This window comes from Cryptomeria japonica, chromosome 2 (assembly GCF_030272615.1).
Source record: "Cryptomeria japonica chromosome 2, Sugi_1.0, whole genome shotgun sequence".
In the NCBI taxonomy this organism is placed as follows: domain Eukaryota; kingdom Viridiplantae; phylum Streptophyta; class Pinopsida; order Cupressales; family Cupressaceae; genus Cryptomeria; species Cryptomeria japonica.
Genome location: NC_081406.1, coordinates 142,841,041 through 142,859,804, shown reverse-complemented (window position 1 = coordinate 142,859,804; position 18,764 = coordinate 142,841,041). Strand labels below are relative to the sequence as shown.

At 37.6% G+C, this 18,764-nt stretch overlaps 1 pseudogene; it reads left to right on the top strand.

The window, feature by feature from the left end:
- LOC131859511 (alpha pinene synthase, chloroplastic-like) overlaps positions 1-18,764 on the top strand; it is a 77,086-nt pseudogene that overhangs the window by 21,670 nt on the left and 36,652 nt on the right.

Below are 18,764 nucleotides of genomic sequence, written 5' to 3'. Positions count from 1 at the left end.
ATCCGGAGAGTATGCATGGGTGATTCAGGAGAGGTATGCATGGGGTCCAATGCTACCTTATGATCAGGCACTGGAAGAGTTTTGGACACTGCAGGCGAGGCCATGGGACCTACGATCGAGGGTCATTGATGCAGGGGTTACAAATGATTACATGCAGTACCGAGCAGCGCACCCGATCCTACAGATATCGGATCCTACAGAGCCGATCCCAGCGTTTGAGGATGAGAGGGGACGGAGACGGAGGAGGGCAGGAGGTCAAGGAGATGGAGGAGGTGGTGGAGGAGGAGGTGGAGGAGGTGGAGGAGGATTGGGGATGCGGAGTCAGTGGAGAGGGAGAGGTGGACTGCCTCTACAGATCTCACAGGGACCATTGATTCTGAGAGGAGTGCAGCTGAGTGGGAGGGGGATGGAGAGGGAGATCCCCATGGACAGAGGGTAGGGGACTTCTGGAGAGGGAGGTGTAGGGGAGGCAGCTATGGACACAGGGGAGGGAGCCACTGGAGATCTGTGGGACCACATTATAGTATGCTTGCAGACGTGGATAGAGGATTTGGAGGCAGAGGTGGCAGCTAGGGATGTGCAGCTATTTGCACGGGAGTCAGAGCTAATGGTGGTGCTGCGGGAGAGAGATACTATAGTGGAGAGATTGGCGGAGCTATAGGAGAGAGTGCGGATTGGAGCACAGGGGCCTTCAGGGGAGGTGATGAGGGAGATGCGGTGAGCTCAGGCTGAGATAGAGTACTGGCAGGGGTTATATGAGCAGGTGGTGCCAGTGAGTTAGCGAGCTCTCAGCTATTCGCAGATGCGGCAGGTGAGATCAGAGTGATCGCAGAGGGTGCAGAGCAGTGGGGGAGTGATGGGTCCGCTGCGGAGGGAGAGATCGGGGGATGCAGGAGGGAGTGGTGGTTCGATGAGGCCTCCATGGAGAGATGGATCAGGTGGTGTAGGCACCAGTGGTGGAGCAGGGGGAGGTGTTAGGACAGCATCAAGCCAGAGCAGCATTTGAGAGAGCATTCATGCATATATGTATTTATTTTGTGGACTGTATCTTGGATGGCTCTTGGTAGCCAATTTTTGTAGACTTCATTGTACTCTGATATATGAGATGATATATATGAGGAGAGCCCATATGTTGATGATATGCATTTGATTATGTATGGATGTTTATGCAGGATGATGAGTTTATTGCTTAGATGGATATGTGTATATGTATGCATGTGATGAGATGTTCCTTATATGCAGGTTTTGATGATGATACTAACATATGAATGCAGGTTTATATATGTATGATTTGTTTGATTTTTAATGTAATGCTTTTATGTATGTAATGTCATGATGATGATGTATGCTTATGATGATTTATGAACAAGATTTCTTTTTGGTGTCTCCTATTGCAATATAATGATGAGATGATTTATGTGATGGTGTTAATGCAATGGTCGAATGAATGATCTTATGTATGAATATGCATCTAGATGTCTTTAGATGAATGTAATATGGATAAACAAAATGCAAAGTACAAATGTTTATATGATAATGTGTTAAATGAATGCGTTTGGAAAATGGATATATAAAATGGTATGGTACTAATGTTTATAGGAATGCAAATATGGATAAACAAAATGTAAAGTACAAATGTTTATATGATAATGTGTTAAATGAATGCATTTGGAAAGTGAATATATATATAAAAAAAATGGTATGAACCAATGTTTAATAAACAAATGGATTTATGATTCTAAATGCTTAAATATGATTTAAGTACAAATGATAATGTGATGATACTATAACTAATGTGTTTAATAATTGCACCTTAATGCAATTAAAAAGAGGATAAATGAATGCAATGTGAAGGAATCCTAAAAATGAGCATAAGAGGATACTTAGTTAATGGAGGAATGAAGGCACTTTTTCACTAAATGGATAAATGAATGTATGCAATAATAAATGATAAAAGATGATAAGATGATAATGGATAATTGACACTAAATGAATGCCTAATAAATGATTTAAAACAATTAAAGACAATTTAATCTCATGAATAAATCTACGTATTTATGATTGATGCAATGATGCAAATGATTAATGAAAACTAATGTCAAAAATGAACTATATGCAATGTTAAGTTAAACAATGACATGAATGTTTTTAATGCGAGATGCAACTAAATGCGATGATGATATGACCATGAGGAATGCAAGATTTTTTTAAGACTTTGCATGATGCATTGATGATGTATCAGAGTACTCAGTTGTGATTGTATCCAAGACCAGCTTTAATGGTCATTTTTGCATAAAAAGTCCTATATATGAAGGAGTAAATGGATGGGTGATATGCAACGGTAATGCAATATATAAACAGATGAGATGAAATGACGATCCATAGTGCTCTATTTTCATCATTGAGCTTTAAAATGTTGGAAGAGAATACAAGCATTTTGACATAATGATTCAAGATGACCTGAGTATTCCTTTCATGGATTTTATATAGCAAGTTAATACAAATGACTTGATATAAGGGTCAAGTCGACCAGAGTATTGCTTGTGGAACAAACAAGGATTATCTCCGTTCATGCATGACTTGGATCGTCCTCCTTGATCTTAGGTTGATCATATCCTGAGACAAGTGCATACCGTACTAAGAGATAAAAACCTTTATCCAATTTGGATGAGGAGGAACCAAAGAATGAGCAGTGTACCTGCAAACAAATAGTATATACATAAAGAATAAAGAATATGGATCCTTGGTAATGGTTCATGCCCATATGGTCGAGGTATACGCTATAGTCAGCAAGCCGTAATGATCTATGACTGTATTTGGCATAAGATCACGTAGCTTAGTGAACTTCCCACGTAGACACCATTAGTACATGCCCCAGAACTTCATCGGAAATAATGTGTAAATGATACAAAATAATGCTGAAAGATCCCGATACGGATAAACAAATGATTGTACTCACAAATCAACCAAGTATTTGATAGCTTAACATAATTTTCTTGTCAAAGAAAATGTCATCTTGTCTTTGTTTTGGTAAGGAAGGATGCATCCTTGTTGAAGACAATTTTGAGTGTTGATGTTGATTATGTGGTCGATTGATAAATGGTCATTTGTGTGAGTATTTTGTCAATGTTTGTCTTGGTATCTGCACAGAGGAGTATGTACAAGGTGTTGCCATGTTTTTGTGTGTTTTTCGATGTTTTCTGATGTTTTTGGATTTTGAATTGTTTTGAATGTTTTTGGTATTTTTGCGAGATATTTTTGAATGTTTTTGGTATTTTGATGATTGCTTGAATGAAGAACTTAATGAATCATAATACAATGTAGAATCCACTTCCATCAATAGGTTAAGGGCATTGCCCCCAGTTTTAGACATGACTATAAACAAGCGGGATGCAAGATGCATGCAGTATTTATCATATTTGCAGAGAAATAACAAGCCATGGTTTTGGACGGATGGATGTATGTATGAAGTAGATGTAATCGCAACAAGTTTGAAAGACAATGGAGTTAGAGCCTTTATGAGTGGCACCTGTTTGCTAGGTTTTCACCATCATACTTACCCAAGGTGCCACCGGAGTGGTTGTTCACCATTTGGATGCATGATTTTTCTTTACTTTTTTGAATGTTTTTGTATTTCTTCAGGACATTTCTCTGAATATTTTTGGTATTTTCTAGTATGCAGGGGAGCCTAATGCTCTGTACACCTTAGGTATAAAACCGTTTGAGGTGCATGCTATTGATTGGATCTGCAAGTGGTTCTCCTTCTGATGTAGCCTACTGATATGCCCCAGACCCAAATATAGTAGTGACAACATATGGACCCAACCAGTTTGATTCAAACTTGCCCTGATGTTCTCTGTTTGGTTGATTGCGAGGATTCTCTCATAGAACAAGATCACCTACTTCAAATGTATGAGGTCTAACTCGGTGATTGTAGCTTCTGCTCATGCGCTACTGATAGGCTTTGAGATGGTTTTATGCAGCTTGTCTCTTTTCATCAAGTAACTCTAAGTCCTGAAGACAGGACACTCTATATGCTTCGTCATCTATCAGATTATGCAAGGAAACTCGTAATGATTGTATCTCGACCTCAATAGGCAAGATAGCTTCTGCACCATAGACCAATGAATAAGGAGTTGCACCTGTAGGGGTTTGAATGCTAGTTCGATATGCCCATAGCGCTGGATTTAGTTGAACATGCCAATCATGGTCGGCATCATTGACTGTCTTCTTAAGGATTCTTAATATGTTCTTATTTGATGCTTCGGCTTGACCATTGCCTTGTGAGTAATAGGGGGTGGAAAAGCAGTGTTGGATATGAAACTTCTCACAAAGTTCACGGACATCCTGATTTTTGAAAGGAAGACTGTTATTTGTGACGATGGACATGGGTACACCATACCGGCAGATGATGTAGTTGAGGATGAATGAGGCGATCTGCTTGCTGGTGACTTGGGTAAGTGGAATAGCTTCGATCCACTTTGTGAAATATTCGGTGGCGGTAATAATGAATTTATGGCCATTGGATGAAGATGGATGGATTTTACCCACAAGGTCAAGGCCCCATTGACAGAAAGGCCATGGTGTCATGATTGGTTGTAGTTCCTGGGTGGGTGCATGTATTAGGTCGCCATGAACTTGGCATTTCTTGCACTTCCTAACAAAGTAGTAGGAATCCTTTTCCATAGATGGCCAATAGTATCCATTGCGCAGGAGTTTCTTGGCTAGTGATGGACCACTTGCATGGGTTCCACAAATTCCTTCATGTACCTCTTCCAAAGCCTTTGTTATCTCATCTTGTTCCAGACATCGAAGGAGAGTACCATCAAGACCGTGTCGGTATAGGGTTTCGGCAATAATGGTATATCGAGCAGTTTGGCGAATGAAGGTTTTACGTTGGTTATTCGATTGGTTGGGAGGAAGGGTGTGATCGTGAAGATAGGTGTAGAACTCACCGTACCATGGGGATTCAGAACCGACAAGATGACATATCATCTCGGATTCAAGGATATCATAAGCGGGAATCCAAAGCTGTTCGACCAAGAACTCATAGCGTGTTGGATTTTGTGGAAGATCTAGGAGAGATGCGATGGTAGCCATAGCGTCAGTAGCTCGATTCTGATCTCTTGGTATCTGCTCAAAAGTGATAGTAGCAAATGATGTCTTTAGACTGTCCACCATTTGCTTATATGGCATGAGTTTATCATCTTTAGTCTGATATTCATCGGTTGCTTGTCGAATGACCAGTTGTGAGTTGCCATATACTTGCAGTTCTTGTAATTTCCATTGTATAGCTAGCCTGAGTCCTGTGATCAAGGCCTCATATTCTGCTATGTTGTTTGTGCATGGGAATGTGAGCTTGTAAGACTTCGGGATGCTATCACCTTGGGGTGTGATAAATAGAATGCCTACCCCCGAGCCATGCCTAGTGTATGACCCATCAAAATATAGTTTCCATGGATGTGCTATTGTGATCATGAATATCTCTTCATCTAGAAAATTGGAAATAAGAGGATGATCGCCTGTGAGGGGTGCATCGGCCAATTGATCTGCAATAACTTGACCTTTGATAGCCTTTCGGTCCACATACTCAATGTCAAATTCACTTAGAATCATCACCCATTTGGCCAAGTGACCTGCCAATGCTGCTTTGCTGAGTAAATACTTGAGTGGATCAATTTTTGCAATGAGTTGTACCTTATGTGTTAACAGATAGTGCCTCAATTTAGTAGCTGCCAGGAATACTGCTAGGCAAGCTCGCTCAATAGGTGTGTAATTGAGTTCATAGCCCACCAGTGTGCGAGAGATGTAGTATACAACACACTCTTTGCCTTCTACATTATGTTGTGCCAATAGTACACCCAATGTTGTACTTGTTGCTGAGATATAAAGTAACAACGGTCTACTTGGATCGGGTGGCATTAGCAATGGTGGATTCATTAGATAGTCTTTAAGCGTCTGAAATGCTTGTTGGCATTGGGCATCCCACTGAAAGCGGATGTTCTTGTGTAGTAGATGTGTGAATGGGTGACACTTATCAGCCAATTGTACAATGAATCTTCGGATGGATTGAAGTCGCCCTTGTAATGTCCTTAGCTGACTGATATTCTTTGGTGGTGGCATATCCATGATTGCTTTTACCTTTGCTGGGTCGACCTCAATACCTTTGCTTGAGACAATGTATTCTAGAAGTTTCCCGGAGGTTACTCCAAAGACACATTTCTTTGGGTTGAGTCGAACATGGTATTGTTCCAGTCTATCAAAGATTTTATCTAAGATGTGGAGATGTCCTTCTCTGGTGAGTGATTTTGCTAGTAAGTCATCCACATAATCTTCCATCATGGTATGCATCATGTCATGGAAGATGGTGGTCATTTCTCTCTGATAGGTTGCTCCTGCATTCTTGAGACCGAAAGGCATTACATTCCAGCAATATGTGCCCCATGGACAGGTGAAGGTTGTCTTATGCTGATCTTCTGGTGCGATCTTTATCTGATTGTATCCTGAAAAGCCATCCATGAGTGAAAGCATGGCATGTCCTCCTATTAGATCCACTATGATGTCAATATTTGGAAGGGGGAAGTCATCCTTAGGACATGCCTTATTTAGATCTCTGAAGTCAGTACAAATGCGGATGCCCCCTTTTGGTTTTCCGACAGGCACAATATTGGAGATCCACTCTGTGTAATCAATTGGTCTAATGAAACCAACGTCTAGGAGTTTCTTGAGTTCTGTTTTGACTAGCACTGCAATCTAAGGATGCATTTTACGAAGCTTCTGCTTGACAGGTTTGGCTCCTTCTGCTATGGTGAGGTGATGCATGACTAAATTAGGATCAAGCCCAGGCATGTCCACATATGACCATGCGAAGTTGATCTGACGCTTCTGGAAGAACTCTATAAATTTAGGCTGTTCCTCTGGGGTGAGAAGAGATGCCATATGTATGATATGAGGATTTTTCAAGAGTCCCCACATTGTACTCTTTGGTTTCCTCAATGAGAATTGTTGATCGTTCCTGTTGTGTACTATTGGGGAGAATGTCAAACCCTTCATCCTCAGGCGCCTCAGAGAGGTTTTCACCGTTGGATATGCTCTTTCTTTTTACTTTTGTCAGATCAAACAGTGCCACAGTGTGGTTTTCACTGGAAGATCCATGTTTTATTGTTATATTTTTGCAGCTGAAAGGTTTGGCATCGGCCCCGAAGTATGCTGCGCTATTAAGTTCAATGGTGAATCCAGCTTTGTGATCCCCGCTTGGTAGGTTATCCCTTAATTCCAAAAAGTCAATGATAGCCTCATCGTTTTGGAAGAAGTCAAGACATGGGGGATTTGGTTGGTTCCATTCGATGAGTTCAGGGTGGACAATGGGCATTACTTCATCGACTAGGTTAAGTTTGTTAGAGGTATCAGTGAGGATTAAGACGTTATGGTGAAGGTCGTTGATGGTACTCTCCCTGTCAGAATCAGGCATAGGATGAGACGTAGGGTCTGTGGAAGATGTTTCCAGTTCAGGAACCCAAGTGGTCTTTATCTATGCTTCTTCGTAAATAGGGATGTCTTTGCATGGTGGAGGTGGTGATGTGTCTTCCTCATCTAAAGTATTAAGCTATACCAAATCAAATTCCCATTCATGTGAGTCGGTCTCTAAATCACTTTCCAGCATCTGATTGCTATACCATACTGGGATGTCCTTTGAGTTAAATACTGCAGGTGTGATTGGTTGATGTACCTTTGTAATGATCGGTGCTGCAGGGCGGTTGATGGAGATTAAAGAAGCTGATACGGGAAGTATTGGTAGTATTGACTCAGTGGTTTCTGCTGGAACTGCTGGTGCCATAGATACTGTTGCGGGTTCTGATACACTTGTTGCTACTAATGGTGCGGCTAATGGGATGACGAGTTCGTTTGATGGGATGAGTGGTATTGGAGATAGTTGTGTTGGGGTTGTGAGCCTCAGTGGGGCAGTTGGGATAGTGCTTGATGCTGCTTTGATAATGAAAGGTGGCCTTTTGGCAGTAGGCTGACAAAAGGGTTTGCTGGGTTTTCCTTTGAACTTGAGTTTAGGAAAGATCTCTTTTGCAAAGCCTAGGCCTGTATTTCCTTTGGGCTTGAATTCTGGTAGTAGAGGTTCATGTCGTCCTTGTTTGCAATATCCCAAAGCACTTTGACCATCATACCCCATTCTTTGCATAATGAGGAGGCCTTTGCCATACTGATCCGTAGGAAGTATAACTCGTGGTATGTTAGTGGTGATGGGATCCTTATAGATCCATTCCGCTAGGTCCTCATCTTGTGTTTCTTCCTCTTGACTCTTTCCAAGAACGAAAGGCGTCAAAGCACATGCTAGTATGTTTAGTGGTTGCTGGAGTATCTGCTATAGTTTACAATGCGTTCTAGGAGAAGTGGGCATTTGTCCCACACAAAAGAGTTGACTCAAGTTGTATTCCCCAGGACCTTCCTCTGTGATCTTCATCTTAAGCTTTTCTTGCTTGGGTATAGTGGTGTTTGAACGGGCAAGAGAGGCAAGACTTATATATGATGTGGAAGACATGGCTTCTCTATTATTAGGAACGGTAATCTCTGGTTGATATTATGGCAATATGCAAAGGGATTTGCATCACCCAGAATTGTGATCTCTACACCATTATGTGGGAATTTGATACATTGATGGTAGGTAGATGGAACGGCTTGCATGGCATGTATCCAAGGTCTTCCTAACAATAGATTGTATGGCAGAGGAAGGTCTAGAACCTGACAAATGATATGCTTTACCACAGGGCCCACTCGGATTGGTAATACCACGGCTCCTTTGGATGAACGCTCCGCATCGTCATAGGCTTTGATTGTGATCTTCTGACGAGGATCCACTGATTCTACCGCATATCCCAATGTTGTGACCAACTGCAATGTACAAATATTTAGGCCTGCTCCATTATCGATCAAGACTCGCTTGATCCTATGCTGGTTAATAAATCCTTCAATGTGGAGTGAGGCGTTATGCAGTTGTTGGAAGGAAGAGTTGTCACTTTCAGAAAAAGTGAGACAAGGTGATGACTTTAGACTTCCAACCATGGCTTGAAATTGGTCCGTATTCAGATTTGCAGGGACTAACGCCTCTTGGAGTGCTTGATCCAAGATAGTTTTATGAGAGGGTGATAGACACAAAAGCTCTCAAATGGATATAAGCGCAGGGGTTTTGTCTAATTGTTCCACAAGATTGTACTGCTTTTGGATGGAGGTGGTGCCTTGTGGAGCTGCCTTGATGGTAATTTTGCCGCAACGCGTAACAACATTGCAATTTGAGTTGGGATTTTTGAAGGTTATGGTTGCAACTTGTTCATTGGCATCATACAGATGATTTACAGTATAATTATATGTAGCCTGCGTATAATCAGTGGTATCAATGCCTCGCCTGGAAGTGGAAGGATCCCTTTGATCTTGTGATGGAAGTGGATTTTTGAACATCAGATGATCATTATTGGTTGTTTTTGGGTTATGTCATTCAATTTCAATTTCTCCTCGATCAATAAGATCCTGAATGAGATCTTTCAATCGGTGACAATTACTTGTCTTGTGCCCTCTTCCTTGATGGAATTCATAGTGTTCAGTATCTCTCCACCATGTTGGTTTGACCTGAGGCTCATAGTTTGATAGCTTAGGTAGAGTGACCAAATTTTGAGAGAGGAGTTGTCGCAACATTGTTTCAATGGGTTCCCCTAAGGGAGTGTATGTGCATTTCTTTTTTTGCTGACAAGGTCTTGGTTCATCGTGAGATGTGATATGACCTTGATTGGAAGGAACATTTGTGTTATTCTAAGGTGGAGGATTTTGTCCTGCAAACCGAACCACAGGTTGTGCATTTTGGATAGTCCAGGAATCCACCACCCCATCGTTGATGATATTCTTGTTTTTATTCTAGAAGCTTGGTTTATCGCTATTGAAGTGTGGGTGAGGACCATCTTTTGGTTCATTAAAGATTTTGATGAGTCCTTTCTTGATGAGTGCCCGTTCACATTTTAAACCTTTGGTGATCAAATCATTAAAAGAGTCTGTGTCTTTGACATTCAGGTGAAATTCCATTTCTTCATTTAAGTTGGAAATGAATATTTCCACTAGTTTTCATTCAGGTAACTAAAGAGAATGTCTGCTAGACATTTGACGCCATTGTTGTAGGAATACTGAGAATTGTTCACCTGGTTTTTGTTTGGTGTTGCACAGATCAGCCATGGTGATGTCGCGTTCAATGTTATGAGAGTAATGAGCTAGGAACTTCTAGATGAGTTCCTCAAATGTTCTAATGCCTCCTGGTAGTTGGGAAAACCATGATGTGGTTGTTCCTCCCAAGCTTTGGGGAAAAAGGCGCATTAGGTAGGTGTCTTCATATGCCACTTCAAGACAAGCGGAATGAAATTCTTAGACATGATCGCGGGGATCCCCCTTTCCTCTATATTTTTCAAATTTGGGTGTTTCGAATCCTCTTGGAAAGGGTGGCATGTAAAGATTCCTATCAAAAGGATAGGGACAGATGTCATTGAGTGAGAATTGGTTAATCTTGACACCACTATGAAGCTGTTGGGCGAGAATCTCGACTTGTTGCCGCAACATCTCCATTTCATTTGGAGGAGGAGGTGGTGGGTTACCTCGAGGAATGTTATATCTGATGGGATCTCTACCTCTTTCCTCTTCATGGTGACTTTGTCTTTCTGATGCTTGTCTTAATTGGGCAAGATCAAAGTCAGAGGGGAGTTTGGCTCCTTCTTGAGCAAGTCTTAAAAAGTGAGCATCCGCATTGCTCCTGAGTATTTCGTCAAACAATCTGTTAAAGAGAGGGTTATGCTGAGCCCTTTCTATTGTTGTAGGAGTGGGAGTACTTGGGTTTTCGTCATCTGCATTTCCTCCAAGTGCTTCTTGAAATTCATTGAGATTTTCCTCTTCTTCTTCTTCCCTTTCTATTTCTCGTTGCCTCTACTGTGATCGGGTTTGAGCCATTTTTGCTTTATGAGTCTTTGTTGAAGTTGTGTGAAAATGATGATGAGTTTTTGTTGAAATGAGAGATTGATGGTTGGTGAATTGTGTTGCACGTGGATCTCTAGCACTTTTAAGGTAGATGTTACCGAAATTCCTTTATTTTTAATTGCTTGTTTGTTTGAGAAGATTTGATGTGATAAGGTGTAGAGAAATCTGAGATGTGTTACAGATTTAACTACCTAGTAATGAGAGGATTCACTCATGAACTAGTTTTAACCTGCATAGATGTGTCTCTTAGGATGAGCTTATCCTAGATGTAGAAACAATCTAAAGAGTGATGTGAAGTGTTTGATTTCAAGCAATATCTAAAAGAGAACTTGGAACAATAACCTCTTAATGTTCTGAGAGTTGGGACGGATTGATGATGAAATGATGTATGAGTGAGATGATGGATGAAAATATTTTCAACTTCAATAAAAACTCTGTGTCTCAAATGGGACAAACTCTACCTCTTCCCTTTCAGGTGTTGGAGGTATTTCTTGAGCTGTGTTGTAGGTGATGCAGATGTTTGGGAAGAAATTGGGATTAATCTTTCCTCCTTGATTTTTGTGATAACTCAGAGCTCTATATTGCATAAAAGCTCTATGGTTCAATGATTCGGAATCAAATTCATTTTCTTTGCTTTGAAGGTATAGACGCATGCGATGTAGAAAGACTCTATGGGAGACAAAGATTTGTCGATTGATATAGAAGAATTTCCTCCTTTTGATCAAATCCTTTGAGCTTAATGGTCTTCTTTTCAAGTTGATATTCTGATGACACTTCTTCTTTCACAAGATGTGAAGAATGGTCATAAAATTTGACTCTTTGTTGTTTGTACCTCATTTTTGATGTTTTTGGTTGTTTTGACAGATGTTTGGTTGGATGAATACTTTGTTTTTGGGAAGTGATTTTCTGATTTTTCTTTGACAAGAAAACAAAGCAAGCACACAAACACAAGAATGTTACCTAAAAGGCACAAATGAGTATGGGTCTAGATCAACCCAATCCTTGGACTTTTATATGACCCTTCCTTTAGATGTATTTTAAGGTGTATTTCCAAAGCCTGAAGTCGGCTCAATTTGCACTTGGTCTTTAAAATGAACACACTTCAAACACTTTTTATCCCTAAGGTCAAATGGCCAGTTGTGATAAATTTAGCCCACATCTTGATATTTCTTCGACTTTGGTACTACATACCTTATGAATCCCACCGTGGCAGGTAAGGATGTGATATACTAAGTCTTGCACGAGCATAAAAAATAGATGATCCCTATGATGGGGGAGTCACCACTTTTATCAAGCCACAAGTGACTTTTCAAAAAGCTATGTTTCTACTAAGGAAATATGTATGGTGAGTATCTTGGGAGCAAAACCATCTATGCTCTTGCACTAAATTATATCACAAATATTCTCAATCAATAGAACAGGTGGGCTACTACTTAAAGGTGTTTAGTCATGTTCGATGTTTTTGGACATAAGTTCATTCTGCAGTGACTCACTTAAGAGCCTTGTAACTGGTGGTGGGGCCCTTTTTTCCTTTCGACCAGTTACACTGTAGGAATAGCTATACCCAAGGCTATAGCTTTTGTTCTCACCTGATTTCTATAGTGGCTCGAAGGATTTACCGCTCGAGGTCGTTCCCAAGAGTATCGATCCCTTGGCAGGCCTCTCTTAAAAAGATAAAAATTTTGAGCGTTACTAACACTTTTCTCTTGCACCTAGGACCACGAGAGCCAAGGGAGAGGATAGTGTGTGTTAGAGGTAGGACCACTCGACTGACTATTTGCACAAGCATGCCAAACACGTAAAACACTTGTTCTTTTTAATCCAGTATTTGCAAATGTGATCTAACTATTTGGAGATGTTGCTCCAACAGCCATGGTGTTCGTTTTAACTTCAAAGGCAATGTGTTTTGTAATCTAGAATTCGAAAATCCTGGTCAATTTAATGAAATACACGTTTGCTTGAAGTAAAATTTGTTTTGCAAAATTGAGACAAGTTGATTGTTCTTTTTATTTGCTCAAAAATTGAAGTGTGGCTTGTGATTTTTAAGTTTGATGCAATAAAAGCAAATTTGTGTGTTGATTTTAAGCACCAAAATGAAGATGAATCCTAACTTGCTATGGAAGTAAATGTTTGTTTTAAAGTGTTTTAAGAGCACCAAAGGAAAATTTGTGATTTTAGTGATGAGTTTTTTTAAACCTGCAAAAACAATAAAGAGCTAGTAAAATCTATGTCCAAGGGGGGGCTTCCACAAGCCTAAGATTTTCAATTTTTTGGTTACAAGGTGAGTTTTACAACATTTTGTTGCAATAGCGCTAGTCTGCGTTTAAACAGAAGCGCTATTTCACACAGAAGCATTGGAAGAAGGATAAAGCCCGAGAGGCAAAAGCGCTTAAAGAGTTTTAATAGCGCCAAAAAAATAGCAAAAGCGCCAAAACAAATACAACAGCATGGAAAGTTTAACAATAGCGCTATTGTAGTGACAATAGCACTAAAATGGAAACTGTCGGTAGCGCTCGAGTGTGTTCAATAGCGCCGAAGCGCAACCTGTGTGGCAATTTCAACAATCAAACATGTTAGTTTGCAAAAAAAATGGTATTTTTGGGTGTTCGATTCACGTCGGGTTCACCAAATGACGCCCTCCTAAATGGCACAAGGTTAGTAAATGGTCAACAACACAAAAAGACACAAAACCGTTAGATAGTTAGTGTTAGTCAATCAAAAACTAATCTAAAAAGGCATATCAAGAGAGATACTAAAAACATGCTAATATATCTAACTAAAGAAGCACAGATAATGAGGCATCTCCAAATGCCTCTTAGCATGGTTTTGGTTCCTTTCTCCCTTGTTCCTCTCCTCTCCAAGTTCCAAAATAGTGTAGCTCTCAGCAGCTTTTTGCACTATGGATGCTTATGGAGGATTGAGATTGTAGTATTGAGCTTTGAATGTGAAATAAAAAGCTAATGCTATGCTATTGATGCTAAACTGATGTATTTTAACCAAAATAACAAGATATTAGATGATTATGCTAAAAATGCTCTCTAAAAATGTCTATAACTTAGATGCATACAAGTTTTCAGGATCTGGATTATGAAGAAATGGGCTCTATTTATAGGAAAAATGGAGCAATGGATGGTTGAGATTGAGCAATCTCAACAAGGGTCAAGATTGAATGATTTCAAATCCATGTGAGGGCTTTCAACCCAATCCTAGGATGACAAGTGTCAATGTGAGATAGGTTGAGAGGAGAGGGAATAAGCATTAAACGCCTGATATGACCTTGGGATTTTAGAGTCAAGGTTGGTTGAATGAATAAAATCTTTATTCAAAGAATAAAGCTTTTATCCAATGGATAAACTCTTGTGCAAATGTGAAATGGATGAATATGGTCAAAACAATAAATGTTTGGGGGGACAAGTTTGAAATAACCATAAATGGTTATGTAAGAGTCATAAATGGTCATGTAAGAGCCTTTAGTGGTCTTTGAAGACTTTGAGGGTTAATTTGTTGAACACACAAAGCATTAAATGCTTTTGAAAGACTTTGGAGTCTTTGAGAAGTGACTCCATTTTGCTTAGGAATGTGACAATAATTAGGGGATGGATTAGGCTAATTAGGAAGGGGGTTAGAAGAATCTAGAAGGGGATTAGGTTTTGCAAGTGGATTTGGTGGGTGAGGGAAAATAGGATTTTATTAAAATTAAAATTCATTTATTTCAATAAATGTGTGCAAGTTGCATTTGTAGGAAAATGCAAGTGGGGGGGGGATAATGATTTAAATAAATGTTTTATTTAATTTATTTAAAAGAGAAAAAGGGGATTTAATTAAATAAATAGATTTTATTTATTTAATTGATTGTGAATTTGATTTAATGAATTAATTAAAATAAATTGAATAATTTATTTAATAAATAGAAGAATGTTTGGGGATGAATTAATTAAATATTAATTTAATTAATTGATGGCTAGTGGATTTTTAATCAAATAAATAGCGAATATTTATTTAATTAAGCTGGACAGATTTGTGTGACTACAGTATCCATGTAATCATTAATATTTTTTCATATTAATCTTATCAATCCATTTATCAACTAAGATTCTAATTTATGTGATGCAATAGATAAAATACAATCTAGAGTATGGTTGGCACACCAATGTGCCTAGGTTGGAAGCAAGGACTTATATTGACATATATGGAGATGCCAAGACCACAAACAAGTAATTCCATTTCCTTATAACATACTCATGATCTACTAATTTAAAACCTCTGGAAATTTTAATTTACACAGTTGATTTTTTATTTTAATACAACGTAAACTTGGATGTATTAATTTTTCTTAAACATATCTAAAATATTCTAACATCGTAAATTTGGAATTGTTGTAGTATTTATAACTCAAAACTTCTAGAACTAGCAAAGTTGGACTTCAATATGATCCAATCAATTCAACAATGAGAGCTCCAAATTGTCTCAAGATAAAAAATTCATGTTATGAAAGATGTCCTTTTAGTTTGGTGCCTTAGTCATTTACAATATACATTATAGTTGAATGATTAGAAAATCATGTTGATTTAGTAGTGTGTGTGCATTCTAGATGGTGGAAAGAGTGTGGTCTAGATAAACTAGAGTTTGCTCATCATCGCCATGTGGAATTTTACTTTTCGGCAGCTGGAGTGTGTATCGATCCAAAATATTGTACTTTTAGAATTGGGTTTGCAAAGATGTGTACATTTCTCACTTGTTTAGATGATATTTATGACACTTACGGAACTTTGGATGAACTTAAACTCTTCACACAAGCCATTAAGAGGTATGTACAACTTACATTGGTAATTGGTGTGAGTTAAAGGAAGAAATCACTCATGTGCATGCTACAAATCTAGTTATTTATATAGGGACCATGTTGTCCATATAAACAACTAATAGATTAATGATAACATATATCATATTTTATAGTAAGAAGAAATGTAAATTGTTTTATCTTTCCATATTTCTTATGTACTTTTCAAAACATATTTCTCTAGACATTAGTAGACAATAAGCATTTTAATATATTAATATATTGATAGGTAGATATTGTGATAATAGATTGTCTTATGCTTTATGAAGGTGGGATTTAGCATTCATGGAAGCACTTCCGGAATTTATGAAATTGGCATTCAAGGCCTTTGATGAGGGTGTGAGAAGCATGGCTCAAGAGGCTGAAAAAACACAAGAAAGAGACAAACTTAACTATGCGCGTAAAGTTGTATGTTTATATAAATACTTAATTTTTCATATGTGCAATTTTTATTATATTAGTATAGAGTGTAAAAAAAAGAAATTTAATTCAACTAATATATTCATTTCACCAAAACATTTAATCTTAAATACATCTTCATTACTAACATCTCATTTATAATTCATTAAAAGTATGAACCATAATACAAAGGTGAAATAATTTAAAATGCACTTGTTTTATTTTAAAAGGAAATAAGTTACAACATAATTATATATAAAGCATATGTTTTGCAATTTTCTTGATGTATTGATCTCTTATTTCCTTCTATGCAAAGAGTGGGCTTTTATTATCCTTTATTATACTTGTTAACTATAATTGATAATAAAAATATATATTAATTGTTTAATTTTTATTTATTTATATCGAGTTATTAAAATATCATTATAGCTAACATCATATACTAAGTAGGAGGGATTTTTTCATACTATTATTAATACTTACTCTTTTAGTATGTGTGTGTGTGTGTGTGTGTGGGTGTGTGCGTATGTATGTGTATGTGTATGTGTATGTGTATGTGTATGTGTATGTGTATGTGTATGTGTACGTGTGTGTGTGTGTGTGCGTGTGCATGTACATGTATGTGTACGTGTACGTGTATGTGTACGTGTACATGTATGTGTATGTGTATGTGTATGTGTATGTGTATATATGTAGATATACATATACATATATATACATATATGTGTGTGTATGTGTGTATATATATAAACACATATATATACATACATACATACATACCTACATATATACATATGTGTGTGTATACACACACACACATATGTATATATATACATATATAAATGTATACATGTATATGTATACATACATACATACATGCATGCATGCATACATACATACATACATACACACACACATATATGTATGTATGTATGCATGTATGTATGTATGTATATTACATACATATATATGTGTGTTTGTGTGTGTTTGGTATATATAAACACATATATTACATACATACATATGTGTGTGTATGTGTGTGCATATATTACATACATGTATATGTGTGTGTATGTGTGTGTATATATAAACACACATATATATACATACATACATACATACATACATACATACATACATACATATATACATATGTGTGTGTATACACACACACACACACATATATATATGTATATATATACATATATAAATGTATACATGCATACATACATACATACATGCATGCATACATACATACATACACACACACACACATATATGTATGTATATAAGTATGTATGTATGCATGTATGTATGTATGTATGTATATTACATACATATATATGTGTGTTTGTGTGTGTGTGGTCCTAATCTTACATTTTCATGTAAAAAAGTATGGTATTATATATGTATCATATATTAACTATAGAATTTTACCTGTATATAACATAATCTGGTTTACAATAAAAATAAATTAGTACATATGCATGGCCTATCAAAATATATTTTGGTTTTCCTTAACATTATGAAATGATTTGATTTTTACCTTTTTTAGAGTTATATAAATATTTGATTTAATTTCGTTCAGAGACTTATTTTATGTAGAATTTTCATAGTAATTTATTTATAAATTCAAGTATTAACAAATTAACTTGGAATATTGTTTGTGTATGGTGGGAAATTTGCATAGATTCTTTCATGGTGGAAGCAACTTGGATTGCTACGGGGTATATACCATCTTTGGAGGAATATTTAGAGAATGGAAAAGTAAGCTTTGGGTATCGTGTTGTGACCTTACAACCACTACTATCATTGGATGTGCCCATTGATGATGATATTATAAAAGAAATTGATTACCCTTCAAAGTTCAATGATCTTCTATGCTTAACCCTTAGATTAAGAGGTGACACAAAGACTTTCAAGGTATGTTATAAATTTAGTCAATTCAACTTTCAAGATATCATGTTTTTCCATGCATATAATCAATTAAATTGGTTTAAAGGCATTTAATTTGAAATTTTATAAAAGTGTAATGGTATTTTTGAAGGCTGAGGTAGATCATGGAGAACTAGCATCAAGCATAGCGTGTTATTTGAAAGACAATCCTAGATCTATAGAGGAGGATGCATTGGAGTATCTCAATTCCTTAATTGATGAAAAAATCAAGGAACTAAATTGGGAATATTTGAAACCTGATAATGTTCCAATAATCAGAAAATATCATAAATATGCATTATCAAAGGTATCCAACTTCTCTACAAAGAAAGAGATGGAATTAGTGTCTCAGACATTGAGACAAAAAGACTTATCACCAAAGCCATGACTGAACCGGTACCTATATAACTTTTTAATTAGATTAAATATATGGAGCATTAAGAAAAATGTCCTTTGATTAGGGGGACACATGTAATGCAAGGGTTAAAACACTTGCTTGGTAAAACTGCCACCAAGGTTCAAATCCTCATTGGGCAGCTATGCGTGTAGGCTTTGTTCTTTTGTTGTGTTGGTGGAC